This window comes from Globicephala melas, chromosome 21, assembly GCF_963455315.2.
Source record: "Globicephala melas chromosome 21, mGloMel1.2, whole genome shotgun sequence".
Classification (NCBI taxonomy): domain Eukaryota; kingdom Metazoa; phylum Chordata; class Mammalia; order Artiodactyla; family Delphinidae; genus Globicephala; species Globicephala melas.
Genome location: NC_083334.1, coordinates 13830870 through 13851760, shown reverse-complemented (window position 1 = coordinate 13851760; position 20891 = coordinate 13830870). Strand labels below are relative to the sequence as shown.

The following is a 20891-nucleotide window of genomic DNA, read 5'->3' as shown; positions in this document are numbered from 1 at the left end:
CTGAAAACAAATTACTACATTTGGCCATATATGCTAACCTGCACAGTTAGATTCTACTATATTTTAATTATTTAACCAATAATAGCATTTACAACGTGCCAGACTTTTCTACATTCCTTTCAAATGACAGCTATTCTAATCCTCACAACAGCCCACTGAGATAGGTCCTATTTAAAGAGGAGGAAACAGAGGCACAGGGAAGTGAAGTAACTGACCGGGATTCTAACCCAGACACACTGGCTCCAGACTCTCTGCTGTTAAGCATTACACATATTTTAAAGTTTTCTGAAACAACCAACCAACCTGTGAGACATAAAGCTACAAATGGTCGCTGCATACAGAACTGGGAGTTTTAAATATTACCAGTGGGTCCGCTTTCTCTCTTACAAGGACAATTTTATTTTCAGGAAGCCCTTTGAGCCCACAAGGCTTTGGTGCCACCTGAAAACGTGAGAAGTCATTTGGCAAACTGGTGAGATCATTCAAACTAGTGTGCTCGCTTATTTAAGGGTGGGGCAGAGGATCCAGAAGACTCTACTCTAAAATACCAATCTTCCTCATGGTTCTAACAAGTGGAGTGTTATCTGATTTAATAAGATCCTTTCCTGAGACATAAATACCCTTTAGCATGGTTTGTTCTACATCAACTGTGCCTTAGCTACATTGTTTTAATTAGACAAATACTTAGCCGAAAACAATCTCAGTTTTTCTTGTGTGCTATGGAGGGAGAGAAGGAAATGTACAGCTAGACTGACTTCCAACATTTCCATCCATTTCCCCCCCTCTTCATCTCAGAAAGATTATTCTTGCTCGAGCCTCTGAAACCAGTCCTGTCCTTTTGGAGAGTTTAAGAACCTCAGTGAACATGGCGGCCGGTCCCACTCATGCCTCGCGCAAGGGTTCTTGTAACTAGGTCCTTATCTTAGTCTTTGGAGCCTGCATCTCTGCCAGCAAACTTGACAAGTGTTCTAATTCCTCCAAGAATTAGTTGTTGACCCATGGACCCCTCTTTTAAGTAGCATGGATCGAGACCAGTGGTTCGCCAAGTGTGGTCAAGAATCACTGGGGACTTGTGAGAAATTAGAATTTCAGGCCCCTTCCCAGACGTACTCAGTCAGAAACGAGGGGTAGGACCCAGCATTCTGTGTTTTGACGAGCCTTCCAGGAGACTCTGATGCTCGCTACAGTTTGAGAACCACTGGCCTAGATGGCACTGCCTAATAAAAACAGAATGCAAGCCACATTTGTACATTTAAAAAGTTCTGGCATTTTAAAAAGTAAAAAGAAACAGGTAAAATTAATTTTAACAAATTATCTTATTTAACCCAATATGTCTGAAATACCATTTCAACATATGATCAAGTCTCTTTTTCATACTAAGTCTTCAAAGTCTGGTGTACATTTTGCACTTATGTGACATCTCAGTTCTGACGAACCACATGTTAAGTGCTCAACAGCCGTATGTATCCATCATATTGGATAGCCAAGCTCTAGACTTACAGTGATAATAGCATTAACTTTTATGCTTTCTATGCATCAGGCATTGCTTAGTTAAGCATTTTGTGTGCATCATCATGTAAACCCTCCCACAACTCTGTGGATTGGTACTGTTATTATCCCCATCTTATACAGGAGAAGGGTTATGCCAAAGCCCTATTTAGTGCTACACCAATATAAGAAGTCCAACTCTAATATAAGCATTTTCCAATGATTTTAAATCAACTTATTTGTAAAAATAAAAAAAGAGAGAAAGAATATAAATAAAATCATTAACAGTAGTACAGTTGGTACAATTGCCAAGGCATTAATAACTTATAAAAGACATAGTGGTTGCAAAAGTCCAAAATTTAGTCTTCTAACCTTTAGAAATATGCCTCAATCTGCACTCTTCTGTGACATCAAATCTGTCAAAAGGTGCTTATGGAAAGGCTGTCTGGACAGTCAGGATCTTTGGGGAACAAAGGAGACCTGGGTGAGTCACCTGGCAGTGTAGGACTCATCCTAAATGGGGAGCTAGCAGGGTCATAACCTGTTCATTCAAGTGCAGATTGACATAAAATGATTAATAATAGTTAAACAGGAGGCAATGGGCTTCTCTCAGTATTGGTGTGAAAAGCAGGCAGTTTGGAATTTAAAAATTATGGTTGACTTAGTACTCAAAGAGTTAATCTTTACCTGTTCCCTTAACTTCCATAGTTTCTCAAGGAAGGCCAATTTAAAAATGTATTTTCCTCTTCATTATAAACTAGTATAAGGAGGAAAAAGTAAAAACAATTAAAATTTTTTTTCTGAGGCTAGGCTTCCATTTTTTTGCCAGAATTACCATTTATCATTTTGACCAAGTAAAGTAGATATCCGATTTTAAACTGACAGTTATTTAAGACATATTAAAATGGGACCGCTTAAAATAAATGAACAGAAAAATGCATTATTCTACAGAGATCTTTTTAAAAACCCTGCTGCATATTTTTTAAATAAGGTTAATCTTATTTAAAATTTTGATTATATATTTCAAACATAAGTTATTATTTTTTTAATTTAAATATCTGCATAGTTTTAACATGAGCGTATCATGCTGAAAGATTTCACTATTTTACCGTCGTAGTTGAAATAGCAGTCGTGTAAATTTTTTAAAAAACATATCATGCACGGGCTTCCCTGGTGGCGCAGTGGTTGAGAGTCCGCCTGCCGATGCAGGGTACACGGGTTTGTGCCCCGGTCCGGGAAGATCCCACATGCCGCGTAGCGGCTGGGCCCGTGAGCCATGGCCGCTGAGCCTGCGTGTCCGGAGCCTGTGCTCCGCAACGGGAGAGGCCACAACAGTGAGAGGCCCGTGTACAGCCAAAAAAAAAAAAAAAAAAAAAAAAAAAAAACATATCATGCACAGTCTTCAGTATTTTCTTTCTTTTTTCTTCCAGTTTTATTGAGATATAATTGACATACAATACTGTATAAGTCAAGGTGTACAGCATAATCATTTGATTTACGTACATTATGACGACCACAGTAAGTTTTGTGAACATCCATCATCTCATATAGATACAAAATTAAAGAAATAGGGAAAAAAGTGTTTTTCTTATATGAGAACTCTTAGGATTTACTTTCTTAACAACTTTCATATATAAAATACTGCAGTGTTAATTATATTTATCATGCTATACATTACATCCCTAGTACTTACTTTTAACTGGAAGTTTGTACCTTTTGACTGCCTTCACTCCATTATCTTTCCTCCAACCCCTGTCTCTAGTAACCACAAATCTGACCTCTTTTTCTGTGAGTTTGTTTGTTTGTTTGTTTTTGGAGTATAATTGACCCACAACATGATGTTAGTTCCTGTTACACGGCATAGTGTAACAGGATTTCACATTTCTATACATTTCAAAATGATCACTACAATAAGTCTAGTTGCCATCTGTCACCATACCAAGATATGACATAGTTATTGACTGTAGAGATTCCCCACACTGTACATTTCATACCTGTGACTCATTTATTTTGCAACTGGAAGTCCGTACCTCTTATTCTCCCTCACCTATTTCTTTCCTCAGTAGTTTCTCTAATCAGTTGCAAGGAAAGAGTTGAATTTGATCTGAGCCTCTGGTAACCAACCTTCATAATATTAACTATAAAATATATCAAGGTGGTTTGTATACTGGACTAAAATCAGAGAATCTTCTTACACCTCTCCGGAGTACTTTCTGACTGCGCAAGCCTTCTCTTTGTTATGAAGAAAAGGGAATTGAGAGGATTCAGGAATTTCATCTACGTAGAATAAAGGCTTTTATAAAAAATACTTAAGTGTTTCCTTGGTAGGAAGTAACTAATTTTCCTTCTTAGGGGTGTTGCTAAAGGTATAATGAAGCAATGGAAATCAGGAGTCGGTCTGATGACGCATATCTTCCTTCAGTCAGAGTAGAAAGAGATCTCCATCTCCAGTTGCTATGGTTTGAATAGCCTGTGGAAAAGAAGCTGTAGAAGTCTGTAGCAAATTCTGTCCTTATTCTTGCTGCGTTTGTGTGCTGGAAGCCTTTTGAGGCAAAGACATTGTTAATTTTGTCCACTGTTGTATTCTCATCAGAGTTCTTGGCAGAGAGTAGACTCAGTACTTGCCACAAAAATATCTGTTGAATGAATGAATGAATACAATTTGTAGATCTTAATTCATCATTCTACAAACAAAATGAAAGCTCAGAGTTTGCCAGTCATTGTTGGTGACCCAATCTGAAATATTTCTTCGTTGGCCCTTGGAGGGAGAGGCAGGGGATGGGTGCCTGTCTGCGTCTTGTCACTGAATGGACCCCAATCTCTGCCAACAGATAAGAAATGTCAACAGCTTAACCCAGTAGCTGTCAAAAATAGCATAGTTGATGAAACTGGAAATTTGGGTGTGGGCTAGAAATAAACCATTTGTCTTCGGTCTTAAGAAGGATAGGATGATAACAGCTATTCCTCCCAGAGAGATCTAAAATATTTTTTTAAGACCCGTATGAGCAAGCAAGGAACTATCAGAAGAAAAGTCTTTCCTCTCAATGAGGCATAAATAGAACATCTTAGTTTCAACAAACCAGGTGGATCATTTTGAAAACGCGAGGATTATGGCAAAGCACTATGTTTCTTTAAGGTTTCAGTCGAAATGTTTTATTGTGTTTTGTTTTCAATCGTGCTGGCACTTTTCCTCAAAATGTCAATGAATATTTGCACAGTGAAGCAAGTTGTTGTGGGCTTCCTGGTTTCTGCCCCGCCCCCCTTCCCCGGAGGGGGGCTGTGGTGATTCGGCAAGGTTTTTTCATCCCTTGCAGACAACCCCGGCTGCTGTTAATGCTGAAAATAGCTCAAACGCTCTCAGAACAGTAGCACCACCCAGCAGCTGGGATTCTTTCCGTCTCTCATTTGCCTTCTCTCTTGCCTTTTTTTTCCCTTCAGACACTTGGGTTGGACTTAATCTTAAACCTCTGGAGTTCAAGACCGTTTAAAAAGGGCTAAATAAACAATCTCCACGTGTAAAAGGCCAATGACTCCTACCTCTCTTCAGAGCAACTGTTGAACCCGGCTGCCTGTAGGTAAGATTTTTCTTTAATTCTGGAGTGATGTTATTGGTTTATGATATGTTTATGACTGATGTTTTTTAAATAACTTGTTAATCGGGAGAATAAACGGGGGTGCTGAACGATTTCCAGGTAAATACGGTGTTCCAGGATACAGCAGTAGCATCTGTGCATTTCTGTGGCTGTAATTTTAAACTGTGCTGAACGCACTCTGTCCTGTTGACCTGCAGTACAGACCCGCCTGTGATTGAACTGCAGCAGAACGCTAATTAAGCCTCATTCCCAGAGTCGTCCAGAGCCTTGCAGACATCCTAATTTTCCTGTTTAGACGGCTTACTTATTTTTAACTTTCTAAGGGCCTTTTTTTTTTTAAGGAAAAGGATGCAACTACCTGAGGAAAGGAGATATATTAGTAATTATTTTAAGGACAAGGAGATAGCTCTACCTTAGTACCTTCTTTCATCACTGTGCTGTTTATTACTTGCGTAGAATGAGAACAGTTTTTGTTTGTTTGTTTGTTTTGTTATTTTGTATACTCCTAGCACAATTTGGTGACTCGGTTTTGAGAATTCCTTAACTAGCTGACTGTCTTCGGCTAGCAGGTTTCTCCAATGTGACGATATAATATTTTAGAGAGTTTTCTGTGCCTTCCCCTCCCCTGTCTTATGCTTATGTCTTGACATTCTGCAAAGGACTTTGATCTGTGGACTTTAACTTCAAACACAGCATTTACTTTCGTTATGAGTATTTACTATGTTCAGTAAAAAGTCTTGTCTTTTTTTTTTTTGGTTTAACGCTTTTATATTATTTCCTTTGAATAAGCTATTGAGCTTTGGTTTTCTCTCACTGATATGTGTTAGGTTTTATTAGTACAGGGACCCCCAACTGAGAGGCCAAGACTATTTTATGGCAAGTTTCTTTGACCATTATAGACTTTATGATAGCTCTCTGTTCCCCTCCAAGCAGATGTCTAAAATCAAGCAGCAAATGACGGTGCACAGACCAGATTCTATCAACCCCTCACTTGAGTGCCTCCAAATTACCAGGGTGCCTCGGGGACTTACTGTTGCTTTTTAACATGGACACTGAAGTCCTTGGAATTTAGAGATTCTTGTTTCCAAAGAAGTTTATTGGTGTCACACCATATGTCAAAAGAAAAATGCATTTTAAACACACATCTTCTGGGTAACTTTTTTTAAAAAAAGAAAGAAAAAGAAGAAGAAAAAATAAACAGAAAAAAAATTAAAAAAAGGAAAACTAGAAAAAAAAAGGAAAAGAAAAATCCTCTGTAGCCAGAAGTCTGTATTGGTAGTGAAACTTCTGCTGAATGAGGGCTAAGGAATGAAAAAAACGTATTTCCTAAAATAGGCAGAGGGTAGCACTTTCTAGCCATTCAGTCAAATTCTTTATTTTGGAGAAAATTCATGTATATATTACATTTGTTTGTCACTCTTTTCTTCTTCACCACAAGCAAAGGATATTTTCTAAGTCCTCAGCCAGATACTGAGTTTGATGTTCCCTGGCAAGCTGTCCCTGTGTCCTGGTGAATGTGAAGAGTAGAACGAGCCTGATCCTGTCAGGATTCTGTATAAGTCCCCAACTGTGGGGACTGATACACTGTGCTCCGTGCTCTGCACCTTGCTGACAAGGAAGAAAGCCAGTGGCTGCAGGACTCCTGTTCAGAGGGGTGGAGTAGGGAGTCAGCTATGGGAGACGTCCCTCCAGGTTAGAAGCAGATGCAGTGTGATCTCTAGAACTGGGACTGAGATAGTAGGAGAACCTAGAGCTATTCAGTCTAATTTTTTATTTCCAAAAGCTGGACATTTAATTGCTAACTTTCTCCCTTCAGATCTGCATAATATGGAGCTTTTTAATCATCCCATTTCTGTGATGTGTGTACATTCAAAACTTGAAATCCTCCAGTTATTTTGAGCATACACTTCCCTGCCTTGGGGGGTTCTAGAATACTCTCCTCCTTAATACTAGGAAGGCTTGATTTGGCATTGCTGAGGAGAAATGTATCGCTAAAAGGCAATACAAGTTCAGTTGCAGAATCCAAAGGATGAAATGGGTTTGGAACATGATAGAGGCCATTAAATTCTTAGGCAAGCCATTTTTTGTGTGTTTTGTTGGGTTTTTTTGTTTCTTTGTTTCCCTCTGCCCCTTAATTTTACGCTGAAACTTTGGCTTGTTTGAATGTGAAACTCAAGGAGAAACCTCGCCAAAACCACTGAGTTTCACATAGGTTCCACATGAAAGAAGTATTCTACCCAGCCTTGCTTGAAACTTGGCCCATGTTTTGCCAAAAGTTTCGTGAATGTCAGTGAGCCTGGATTTGAAACATAATCCCAAACCAGGTGACTTCTGGCGACTTTGAGGCTGTCCTGTAGAAGTATAGAATCTGTCAAACAAGGACACCCCTTATTTTCATATCTCCGACTAATTTCATGTGTATAGACATTTTCCCAATAAACTTCCATTTGTTCTATGATGTTTTAAAGCCAGGTTCAATCCTAATATGAATTTTTATAGCTGTGGGACTGAATCTTTGGCAAATAGAAGTCTGTATTTTAAATTCCAACACAGTCTGAACCAAGTGGTGTGAACATGTTGGTATAATTCAGCTGAGGAAGGAAGTCCCAGGAGAGTCATGGAATGTCTTTCTTTGCTTAAATATACTTCTGTGCTTGTGTGGAACAAAGAGTAACATTTTGTCCAGGTCTATCTGCTTGACAGTATGCCTTTTGTTCGCTCTCCAAAGGTGGTGTCAAATGTATTGGTGGAAAAATAATAAACTTCCAGATATATATTTTTTTGCCCGCTTAACTGATATACTCCTAGGGAACATTGTAAGCATTAAAAAGTTCAGTACTGATACTTGTAATGTAATGTATACTGAGGATAAAGGGGTACTCAGCAGAGTCTATTTTCTTCAGAAAAGCTTTACCTAGAGCTGTTGTGTGACAGTCTAATGGGCTGGGTTGTGAAGGGGTGTGTGTGTGTGTGTTGAATGGTTGGAAAGGAAGAGGGGATTTGTAAGCTTTGTTCAGCAAATATGTTATATTTAAACCAAAAACAACTGAGAAGAAGAAGGGGACAAAGATGAGAGCAGTGGAAATAAGAAGAGACCAACTGGAGTAGAGGATGAAGCATCAGGATGGTTTGATACTGCCTTCTTTAACTAGGCTTTCTCCTAGAAACTAAAACTCTACCTGCAAAATACCCACACCTGTAATTTTATTTAATACTCAGGATTATCAGAGATAACAGATTGTATTTTTATTTCACCCAGTGCATAGGTGTTTCACATTCAATAACTACTTTGATTTCCTGGATCATCTATCTTAAGGTAGGGTGGTATTACTATTAATATGGGGTTGGTCATGCAGGCATTGTGTTCCCAATTTACAGGTGAGGATACTGACCCCCAAAATTGCCGCGTCATCCACTTTACATTCCTGGTAAATAGCAAATGGCAGGTTGGCTCTCATGTCAAGAGCTTTCAAAGTGTACTATTCCACCCCATTGCAAAATACAAAGATATAAAACAAGTTAAAAATAATAGCCAGAGGATAGGAAGAAAATGACTGGTCCAAGCAATGAAAGAGCTATTTCGAATCATAACAACTTCTGACTTCCTATATTTCACTGAGAGAAAAACGTAAGCAAAAGAGGGATTAGGATTATGGAGAAAGACACACATGTGCCAGTGGTATAATGAACCAAAAGTTATGACTTGGTTGATTGAAACAGAAGATACAGGTCAGCAAAAAGAATCAGGTTAGTAATGACACAGCTTAAAATAATAATGTGCTCTCTAATGAAAGGTCAATTCAGTATTAGAAAAGATAGAATAGAAACACTAATCTCTTGTTCTGAAGATACATTTGGGCTTGAAAAAAGAAACTGAATTTAGTTTAATGGAAAAACACATGTATAGCATGTGTTTTTAAATGTTGTGTTTTGGCTACTTTGACCCGTTGCAAATCCTGGTCCAAGTACAACTTTGAACTGGTTTAATTCTAGTGGAGCCGTTGCTCCTGACACGCATTCAGCTCAGTGGTAGTTCTCTCGTTCAATTTTGCAAACCTAAGAAATTTGGTTGGTTTCAAATTTAGCTCCAAGCAGTGTTCAGAAGTTTTGTGTTTGTTTGACCTGACCATTTAAATATTTTAAAACTACACAAGACTCAACCTTTAGAACAAATTCTTAATGCTAAAAACACTTAAGAACACTGAAAAAGTTATACATAAGTACATTGTCTGCAAATTTAATGAACAACCAAATATAGTTAACAATACAGTTTTGATCTAGATCAAAACTATTTTCTATTCCACATTTAGCTGTTTTACTATGAAAGTATTCACTTTTTAAAAAATTGTTATTATACTGAGATTAAAGATCATGGTTAAGAATGGAAAACTGGGAATTCCCTGTCAGTCCGGTAGTTAGGACTCTGCACTTTCACTGCTGAGGGCCCGGGTTCAATCCCTGGTCGGGGAACTAAGATCCTGCAAGCTGCAGGGCATGGCCAAAACAAAAATCCCTGAAAAAAAAAAGAAAAAGAAAAAAAAGAATGGAAAACTATCCAGAAACAAATATGGCTGTGTAAATATGCAGTTAGAATAGAAACCGCATCCTCGTGGTACCAGCAGAGCCAAGTGTTGGAAAGCATGATCTGGCATCTGGTTGACCTTCATGTGCACATGTGTGAATAGTCCAGAACGCTGGGCCTGTACTAAAGGATTCAGCAGGGGAGTGTTGGAGATAAAGGAATAAGTTTTGTGCTAATTCAAGAAGGATGTTAAATGTCAAACTAAGAGATCCAGGCCTCATTCTGAAGTAAGAAGTGGTCATTATCCCTGACTGTACAGGGCAGTAAAATGATAACTTTGGGGAGAAGTAAATAGTTGACAGAGTATCACTTCTTAGTGGTTGAGTTTAAATAAAAAATCAAATTGCTTTCAATAAAATTCATTTTATAATTTGAAATATAAATTTTAAAAATATTTTTAATTTATTTAATTAAAGTTTTAAATAAATAAAATCTTATTCTATTTTATTTATTTATAAATTGTGTTAAAATTTGAAATATAAATTGTTTTCTTATAACATGTAAACAATTGTTTACTATAAAAATCAATAATTTACTATTGTTGGACATAAAATTAAATCATTGAAATTTTCTTTTTATATCAAATATGATTATTTTCATTCAAGGCAGAATAAAACCAAAAGTAAATGTAAACAGGTTTCTAAACTTTATACTGATATCACAAAAGACTGTGGCTTATGATGAGACTTCTTTTTTTAAAAATTTATTCATTTATTTATTTATTTGGCTGCATTCGGTCTTCATTGTTGCGCTCGGGCTTTCTCTAGTTGCGGTGAGCAGGGGCTACTCTTCATTGCAGTGTGTAGGCTTCTCATTGCAGTGGCTTCTCTTGTTGCGGAGCACGGGCTCTAGGCATGCGGGCTTCAGTAGCTGTGGTTCGCAGGCTCTAGAGTGCAGGCTCAGTAGTTGTGGTGCACGGGCTTAGTTGCTCCACGGCATGTGGGATCTTCCTGGACCAGGGCTGAAACCTATGCCCCCTGCATTGGCAGAAGGATTCTTAACCACTGCGCCACCAGGAAAATCCTGATGAGAGACTTATAAAAACCAAGTAAAAGACTGAAAAGCTGAGTAAAATGGTAAATTCAGTAAGAGTTAGATGATTTTTGTTGAAAGAATAATGAAAGTTGATTTTGTAAAAAACAATAAAACTGTTTTTTTTAAGATGACTACTGGTCTTCAATATAAAATATAGCTTCATTTTAGCTTGTGTTTGAGCTACTTTACTTTAAAAATCAATGGATGAATTTCATATTCCAAAATTAATATAAGGTTGGCACTTGGGCTTTGTCTCATGTGGTGAGATCCATGACTTAATAGCCAAAGTTTGTGTAAAAACTTGTCTGGAAATAAAGTGATAATAGTTATGCTAAGGTGAGAAAATTTGATTGCAGTGAGATTTTTATCCTCCTTACCATATTTTGGATATTGAAATTAAACAAAAAGCATTAAGGGTTAAAAATCACTTGTGCCTAAATCATAATTTTATATATTCACTTACATCATTTTCCTAGTTAGTGTTCTGAATGACTATATAGAGCATACAAATAAAAACACTTGACAGAAGACCAGTTTATATTTCTCAGTGAACATTATAGCTTTGTACATTTAACACTTGACTGTGCTTATTAATTTAAGAAGAATGATCTTACATATAAATCAAAAAGGAAGAAAATTAGGAGGTTATTAGTAAAACCAAATAGTGTTTTAAGTAATCACAAATAACTCCTTTTTTTTTAAGATTTTTTAAAAATTTTTATGTGGACCATTTTTAAAGTCTTTATTGAATTTGTTACAATACTGCTTCTGTTTTATGTTTTGGTTTTTTGGCTGCGAGGCATGTGGAATCTTAGTTCCCCAACCAGGGATCAAACCCGCACCCTCTGCATTGGAAGGCGAAGTCTTAACCACTGGACCGCCAGGGAAGTCCCCCTACAAATAACTACTTTTAATACTCTAAGCATTTTCATATTTACTGAGTGAATATTTTCGTAAGGATCTTTTTCTATTGCTTCAGTCATTTACTTCTTAAAGACTCCCTTCACCATCATATATGAATCATATGAGACTTGAGGTTTAAAACTTTACAATTGACACAGACTATAGATCAATCTCAATGCAGAAAACATTGATAAAACCCAAAACAACTTTTCAAAATAAAAATTCACAACCAGACACAGGAAAGAATCGCTTTAACCTTAAAAAAAAAAAAAAAGCATCAGGGCTTCCCTGGTGGCACAGTGGTTGAGAGTCCGCCTGCCGATGCAGGGGACCATGGGTTTGTGCCCCGGTCCGGGAAGATCCCACATGCCACGGAGCGGCTGGGCCCGTGAGCCATGGCCACTGAGCCTGTGCGCCCGGAACCTGTGCTCCACAACGGGAGAGGCCACAACAGTGAGAGGCCCGCGTACCACAAAAAAAAAAAAAAAAAAAGCATCAATTAAAAACCTATATCATAAAAGTGCACTGAAAAAATATGAAACTCAGACACTGATTACCTCAGGGGAGTTAGGGAAGATATTTCAATCAGAGGCGTGTGTGATAGGCTTAATTGAATTCATATTGTCTTTTTTTTTTTTTTTTTTTTTTGTGGTACGCGGGCCTCTCACTGCTGTGGCCTCTCCCGCTGCGGAGCACAGGCTCCGGACGCGCAGGCTCAGCGGCCATGGCTCACAGACCCAGCCGCTCCGCAGCATGTGGGATCTTCCCAGACTGGGGCATGAACCCGTGTCCCCTGCATCGGCAGGCGGACTCTCAACCGCTGCGCCACCAGGGAAGCCCCCATAATGTCTTTTAAAAAATATTTTTAGGACTCTGTATTTTATTTTATTTTTTTATACAGCAGCTTCTTATTAGTTATTGAATTCATAATATCTTATATTTTAAGATGAATGGTGGGTACATGGATATTTGTTATATTATTCTTTTTATCTTTTGAATGTCTGAGTAAAGACCCGTATCTCCCATGCCTTAAATTTAAGATACATTGTATATACCAAAAAAATTTTAAATATATTTCTCAGCCGATAATATTGAAAGACAATTTTAAAGCAGAGCAGATTTTCTGAAAATTTACAAAGAAGCAATACAATAGGTTGTGTGTTGTTTAGCCTATATGTCTATATTTTTACCTAGGGCCCAAAACTTCTATAAATGGTGAATTAGAAAAGACAATGAATTTAGTTCTTTTGCATGCAAATGTCTATTGTAAACCTATATTCAAGATCACTTTTGTAGTGTGTATTGTTCCACAAGGCATTGTTACATACAATTCTTAGAATCTATTAAATGTGATATTTGCTCTTTAAAATAGTGAATAATTTGTCATTTTGCTTTATGAGAATTTGCAACTGGGTTTGAATGTAGCAGTGAATAAGTATATTTTAACTTACCTCTTTAACATTGGTTTTAGGATAATATATTGAGATGAAAGGATTTCTGTTTCAAGATGCTCTATGCAATAAACGTATGAAAAGTGATTTTATAACATATAGGCAATCCTCTCAGTGGCCATGGGACCGGGACCATAAGCACAGAAAGCAATAATGTGGTTGCTATGCCTGAGTTTCCAGTTACTGTTATCCTGTGCACAGTGAGGACTACCTATATTTAATATAACGACTTCACTCTGTAACTTAATAGCACATTTCTTAAATTTTAATTTATTCAAAAAATTTACATACACACAACTGTTCCTTAATTTTCACACTTAACACTTCTTTGATATCACAGGGAAAGAAACCTAGTGATTTTTCATTATCATTTGACAGGAATCAATGCTTAATTTTGAGAATTTTTATTCTGAGTTTTTTGTTTGTTTTATTCATAGAGTTATCCCAAATGCTAAAATGGAAAAGCTGGGAGACATCACTATTTTCTTAGGGCGTTTGATAAATGATGGATTATACTGAATAATTTTTTTCCTTTTTTTCATTACAAGTAATTTTACACGTAGTCTGAAAATTCAGTACAAGCCAAAAGTTCCTTATTTTAAATCATAAAATTCAAAGAAAATATATTTTCTAGGTTTCTAGGTAAAGTATGTCAAATATTTGAATGGTAAACAATAAACACATTGAAGAAATTGTGCAGTTCTAATAACACAAAGAATTACTTTGAATTTCTTCATGTCATTGTTACTAAAGCTGAGAAACCAATTACGACATAATTAATAAAAAGTAATATTTGGAAACAAATGTGAGAAAAAGGCTTTCAGATTACTGGCACTATGCACTGTCAGCTCCCTGACCATTAAAACCTCTTCTCCTTTGCCTTCTGTGACACTGGAAGATTTTCCTTCAATCTCTCTGATCACTCCTGAATTCACTTACAGGTGCCTCTTTCTCTGCCTGACCTTAAAGGTATTCCCTTGGGTTCTGTCCCTCTTGTTTAATCTCCACTCAGTTCACCTTTTCCTCCTTTATGAAAATCTTAAAATCTATGTCTCTATCCCTGATCTCTCTCATCAGTTCCAGACTCGCATTTCCAAGTAACTGGTAAACATCGCATATGAATATCTTCAGTGTCCTTCAAACTCAAAACTTCTAAAACTCATCATCTTCCAACTCTCAACCTGCTCTTCTTCCCCAGGGCTATGTTTTAATATAATCATTTCACCCAGTTACTCAGAATTAGAATCTTAAACAAGCCTTCAAATTTTCCTTCATACCAACTTAGTCACTGTTGATTCTATCTACACTTGCAACTTCAATATCCCCCCTTGCCCTAGCTTAGAGGCTGCTGCAACATTCTTGGCTAGGATTTCTCAGTACTGTCCCGATCACTCTTGACATCCATTTTCTCTGCCTTCCAGTCTAATCCCTTGAAGCCAGAGTCATTTTGTCAAAATAAACAAGCTGTGCATGTAGACCTCCCAACTACCAAACTCCCCTATCATATAGCAAGTACATTCACTTTGCTTTCTTTTCAGGCTTGAAAGACCAGGAATGGTGACCATGTTAACCAATGGAAGTAAATTCAGTACATGATGTTCAGGCATAAATAGCCCTGTGTTTTCCCAGATAAAAGGCAGAGCTGGCAACCCTTCCAGACTCATTAGTAGAAAGGGTGTGGCTCGCTGTGCCAGCCATGGAACGGAGATCCAGTGTCAGTCCTGTTACTTCTCTCAAAGAGCCCTTTTCCTCAGACTCTCCTTCTAACAGAGTAATAACAACATTCGCCAATCACCTGTTTGGTTGCCACTTATTATGTACTGATGTGATGGTTGTAGGCAAATGCTAAAAGATAAACGTTTTGTTTTAAAAAAAATCAGACCATAGTAAGAACACAAAGTTTTAAACCAGAAACTCCATATGATTCATATGTGACAGTGAAAGAAGTCTTTAAGAAATAAATTTTTTGAGGAACCCCCACACTGTTCTCCATAGTGGCTGCACCAATTTACATTCCCACCAACAGTACACAAGTGTTTCTTTTCTCCACACTCTCAACAAGACTTGTTATTTCTTATTTTTTGATGATAGATAGCCATTCAACTCTAAAAAATGTGAATATCTTCAAAACCAAATATAAAAAAAAGAAATGACTGAAAATATAAAAAGATCCTTATGACAATATTTCACTCAATAAATATGAAATCGCTTAAGGTATTGAAAGTCATTATCCGTGGTCACTTAAAACACTAATCGGTTTTACTAGTAAATGCCTGATTTCCTTCCTTTCTGATTTATATGTGAGAACACTCTTCTTAAATATAAGCACAGCCAAGGGTTAAATGTACCGAGCTCTAATATTCAGTAAAAAATATAAAAACAAGGTATGGAGTTATATTCTGGAACAGCATAAAGGTCTCACTCTTTGAATTATTGCCATAATTTCAGTAAATGTAACTTTATCTGAAAAGCATAATATAAAGGGTGAAATTCTAAATACCAAACGTCTGGATCTTTTAACATTTATGGCACTATTGGTCTTTATGTCATCTAGTCAATAATCATTTGTTAAGAGTCTACTCGGGGCCTTTTCTCACCTTTTGAGATGGCCCACATTCTGTGGAGTGTGTTTCTCTCTAAATAAATCCACTTCATAAAAAAATAATAATAATAAAATAAAAAGAGTCTACTCGGTAGTCTGTTCTGGCCTCTGTGATGGTCCCTGTGGACTAGTCACCCCCGCCCCCATCCTCTGTGCAGTTGGAGGTAGTTATTGAAAGGTAATTGGCCAAATAGTCATGTAATTCAAATTGTAATAAGAGCCATGAAAGAAAGATAAAGGAGGCTAGAAGAGCAGAATCTACAGTTCTGAGAACCAAGGGTCAATGACAAAAAGACTGCTAGATTTGGAATTTAGTGAAATTATTAGGAAGGTTAATTACTTGGGGTAGCAATCAAAAGAGGCATTTCCTGTGCCAAGAATGATGGCCCCTTTTATCAATTACTGAGGGTAAAGAATAAAGAGATGTGGACGTGATTCCTCCAAAAACAGGTATGTCAGGCATCACTGAATATCCACCCTCTAAATGCACGTGAGTTTATGTGATGGACTTTGTCTCCTGTGGAAAATATCTTTAGAATGATAGCTAGCTGCACTAGTATATATAAATTCTCCATGGGTTATGGAGATAGTGTTGTCTTTGCTCCTATTTAAATACTGAAGGAGTGTGATTTCTGAAATGATATATGAAAGATGAATGTGACTTTGAGAAAAACTTATTTGAGCTCTGAGTAGGATTTTCAAGATAAACATCTAAGGAAAATCTAACAAGAGGGATATGGAAACGAAATTTCTCAATGAATAAAGACCTTACTGATTTGCAGCTATGGAGCATTTTGACATATGTTCAGGTGTTTGCTTTGAGGCATGTAAGGACTTAAAAGTGAAAGAAGATGTTTAAAGTGTTCTTTCTTTCTTTGAACTACATTTCAAAGAAATATATAATTTCAGCATCAAACATGTATTTCCTCCATGGACCAACACAAATATGTGTGTGTGAATTAGATCTTGTGGTTGGGGTTATTCCTATTATTTTTATTATGTATCTGAAATGGCAGTTATTTAAAATAAAATATTTTCTGCTTTAATAGTATGATTCAGAGTAGGATTGATAACAATTTTTTCTTCTGCTACTTATACCCTCATTCACATTTTTGAAAGCAGCAACATGGCTAATTTATTTTAAGAATTTCAGTTATTTCAAACAAAAATATCTGCATGCAACTAAAAATAGAGAAACTTGGCTTTTAATGCATTACATGTTTTTATTTTTCTGGAAATGTTCATGACCTTAGATTTGTAAAAGGTAGCTGAGCACTTTTCTGACATTTCTTTGCCAGGGATCAGTATTGCCCTAGAAAATGCTGTTTGAAATCACAAAGTGGGTATCTGTATAGATGCGTTTTAATTTTTCAGATTATTTCTTCCTCATGTTTGGCTTAACCATGAACGGTAACAAAAGGGAATGAAAGAGAGTAATAAACAATGAGTATTCCAATTCAATGAGTATTATACAAAGTATTAAACAAAGCACTTCCAATTCAATGAATATTATATTCCTGATTTAAGAGTTGAACCCGAGAGCTGGGAAATCTGGGTGATAAATATATGTTGAATAAAGTAGAATCAAAACATTTGTTGGAGTGCCCTAAGCTATCCTTGAGTATATGCCATTTCAATGAGCCGACCTGCAGTGGAAAACAGAAATTTGCTCCATAGGAATATGAAAGTGCTGTGGCATAGAGTGTTTTATAGAAGTTGAAGATCTAACCTTAAGTGACTGCTGAAGTTGACTTAGAATATTGATAACAATACAGGATTTTTGCAAAATGTGATAAACTTTGAAATAATTAATACAACAGTAACATAAGACCATGAAAGCAATTACAGAATTATTACTATAGGATATAGATTTATTCTATTGACTTACCATCTGAAATATCATCACCTATCTTTGAATACTTATCTTAGAGCATAACTTCTAAGAGCACTCATGCAAATCGCAGCTATATTTTATCAAATTATTCCATTTTTCACATTCCTTAAAAATTGTGAAGGAAAATCTTTCAACCCATAGGAAATTCAACTTTCAGAGAAGACCTAAATAGACATCTCTCCAAAGAAGATATACAGACTGCCAACAAACACATGAAAGAATGCTCAACATCATTAATCATTAGAGAAATGCAAATCAAAACTACAATGAGATATCATCTCACACCACTCAGAATGGCCATCATCAAAAAATCTAGAAACAATAAATGCTGGAGAGGGTGTGGAGAAAAGGGAACACTCTTGCACTGCTGGTGGGAATGTGAATTGGTACAGCCACTATGGAGAACAATATGGAGGTTCCTTAAAAAACTACAAATAGAACTACCATATGACCCAGCAATCCCACTACTGGGCATATACCCTGAGAAAACCATAATTCAAAAAGAGTCATGTACAAAAATGTTCATTGCAGCTCTATTTACAATAGCCCAGAGATGGAAACAACCTAAGTGTCCATCATCGGATTAATGGGTAAAGAAGATGTGGCACATATATACAATGGAATATTACTCAGCCATAAAAAGAGACGAAATTGAGTTATTTGTAATGAGGTGGATGGACCTAGAGTCTGTCATACAGAGTGAAGTAAGTCAGAAAGAGAAAGACAAATACCGTACGCTAATACATATATATGGAATTTAAGAAAACAAAATGTCATGAAGAACCTAGGGGTAAGACAGGAATAAAGACACAGACCTACTAGAGAATGGACTTGAGGATATGGGGAGGGGAAGGGTAAGCTGTGACAAAGTGAGCGAGTGGCATGGACATATATACACTACCAAATATAAAATAGATAGCTAGTGGGAAGCAGCCGCATAGCACAGGGAGATCAGCTTGGTGCTTTGTGACCACCTAGAGGGGCGAGATAGGGAGGGTGGGAGGGAAGGAGACGCAAGAGGAAAGAGATATGAAAACATATGTATATGTATAACTGATTCACTTTGTTATAAAGCAGAAACTAACACACCATTGTAAAGCAATTATACTCCAATAAAGATGTAAAAAAAAAAAAAGAAATTTCTTAGGTCTTCTCTACTTGATTCCTTCACTATTATGAGATATTGTAAATTGTTATAACTATGTTCTCTCTACCCACTGTCATTAAATCTATCCTATCTTACAGTCATGTAGCTCATCCCTTAGAAAAAGACATCCCCTCTTCCCTTCCAACACACACACACACACACACACACACACACACACAACAAACCTTATTCGATTTCTAGATATATCAATGGAAAACCTTACCCTAATTTATGAACCTGATAATGTGTGGTATTGTGAGAATTACTGAGAAAAAAGCAATCAACTCTTTGAGGTTGTTACTTGAAAGGTGCTTTCCTTATATCAGGCAAAAATAGTTTTAACTCATACTTCATATATTTAACCAAGGAACTGTTCTCTCCTCCGGCTTTTGGCATACCAGACTTAGAAAGACTGACCTTCTGATCGCTCTAGATATAGCACCACCATTCACTCACACGGATGCAATTGGAGCACCTTCTAAGAGCAAAGCACTGTTCTGAGTTCTTGGGACACATCAATGAACAACACTGATCAAAATTCCTAACCCAACGAGCTTACAGTCCCATGAAAAGAAACAAACAATAGAAGATAAACATAATAAGTAATTACGTAGCAGATAAGAAAGTAACAGAGTGCTTTTAAAATATAGCAGAGTAAAGAGGGTCTGGAGAATGTGTTGAGGACAGTGCAGCTTAGAATTTTAAATGTTGAGCAAAAAACTTGAAGGTGTGGAGTTATCCATATGGCTCTCTGAGGGAGACATATTCTAGGCAGAAGGAACTGCCCCTGCAAAGACCCCAAGGCAGCCAGGGCTTCCCTATTCGAGGTACAGCAAGGAGGCTGGTCCAGCTGTAGCCGAGAGAGAAGGAGAGTAACTGGAAGATGAGATCAGAGAGGCACTTACACTATAAAAGGCTTACCCTGGCTGCCTTGTCGAGAGGAGTCTGTAAGAAGGGGAGGGTGGGAGCTGGGGGACTAAGTAGGAAGCTAGTGCAATCATCAGGTGAGAGAGGATGATGGCTTTGGACAGGGTGGGGATGGAGGAGGTGACAAGAAGTGACTGGTTCTCCCTGGGTATCTAGATCCCTGGGATATTCCAAGGTTGAGAGGTCAGGAGGAAGAGGAGAAACAAATCAATGAAGCTCTGAGAAGACATATCTGGGGAGATAGGAAGAAAAGCAAGAGGATGCAGTGTGCCGGAAGCCAAGAGAAGAAATTATATCAGAGGAGGAGGAATGATCAAGTAAGATGACAACTGAGACTTGGCTAGTGAATTTCACAATTTGGAGATCATTAGTGACCCTGACAAGAGCAATTTGGTGGAATGGTGTAATTCTGGAAAGTCTTTTGCATGATATTTAAGTTAAAAAACCTGAACTGCTTTTATTGGTGGTTGATACCTTTTTGATTGATTTAAACTTCCACATTATTTTTACTCCACTTGACCGTAGATTCCAAAGCCACTGTGCCACTTGAGCACATAAATGCCAGTATTTAATGAAATATGTATACTCAGGTCTGTAAACCAAACCATGCGACTTGGAGTGCTTCCTGCAGACGATTCTGACTGATGAGCATTTACATGGACCATGGCGATACCCAAAAGGAAAATGCTTTTATATTTGTAGATTACTTCATTGAACTATATAAAATGGGTATTGATAAATGTATTTACTCCAAAAATGAAGCATAACACAAGCAAATTCATGCTGACTTACTGGCAATCTGTGAATTGTTGTTTAGGGCCTGAGAGTTTCTGCATCACCAGTTCTTACTAATTGTATGAAAAATTACATGATATTCTGGTTATCAACCTCTACGTTAACAATCTATAGCAGTTTCCGTTTATTACACTCAATCATATCAGTGAACCAACCAATTCGTATAACCTTTGCTTGCAAACAACTCTTATAATAAGAGTAAAATAAGAAAGCCACCATTAGGAAGATCATTTTTAAACACCTAAGCCTGACCTTTACCATCTGGTTGTATAGATCTAACTGGAAGGAAAGCAGATATTTTAAGGATTTGAAATAGCTGAACTAATTTATACTCTTGTCTCTGTAGTTAATACAGTGGTTTAATTTCTAAGGACTCAGAATAACTGTTAAAATAGAATTGTGATGTTGGTACAAAGCAAATGAAATTAAAGATAAATGCTATTTTCATATCTTTTTTTTTTTTTTTTTCGGTAC

At 37.0% G+C, this 20891-nt stretch overlaps 2 protein-coding genes across 31 annotated transcripts in view; one reads left to right on the top strand and one right to left on the bottom strand.

Moving 5' to 3' along the window:
• The window catches only part of SORBS2 (sorbin and SH3 domain containing 2), a 319803-nt gene that overhangs the window by 142432 nt on the left and 156480 nt on the right, over window positions 1–20891 (top strand). For 26 of the 30 annotated variants that reach the window (XM_060291644.2, XM_060291645.2, XM_060291649.1 and 23 more), the window contains one exon: window positions 4927–5063. The gene's annotated coding sequence lies outside the window, so the exon portion shown is untranslated. Of the gene's footprint in view, window positions 1–4547; window positions 5064–20891 lie in introns of those variants that run through there. The other 4 variants (XM_060291651.1, XM_060291648.1, XM_060291660.2 and 1 more) reach the window with 2 other exon arrangements.
• Window positions 1–20891, bottom strand: part of TLR3 (toll like receptor 3) — a 366722-nt gene that overhangs the window by 214645 nt on the left and 131186 nt on the right. The window lies entirely within an intron of this gene.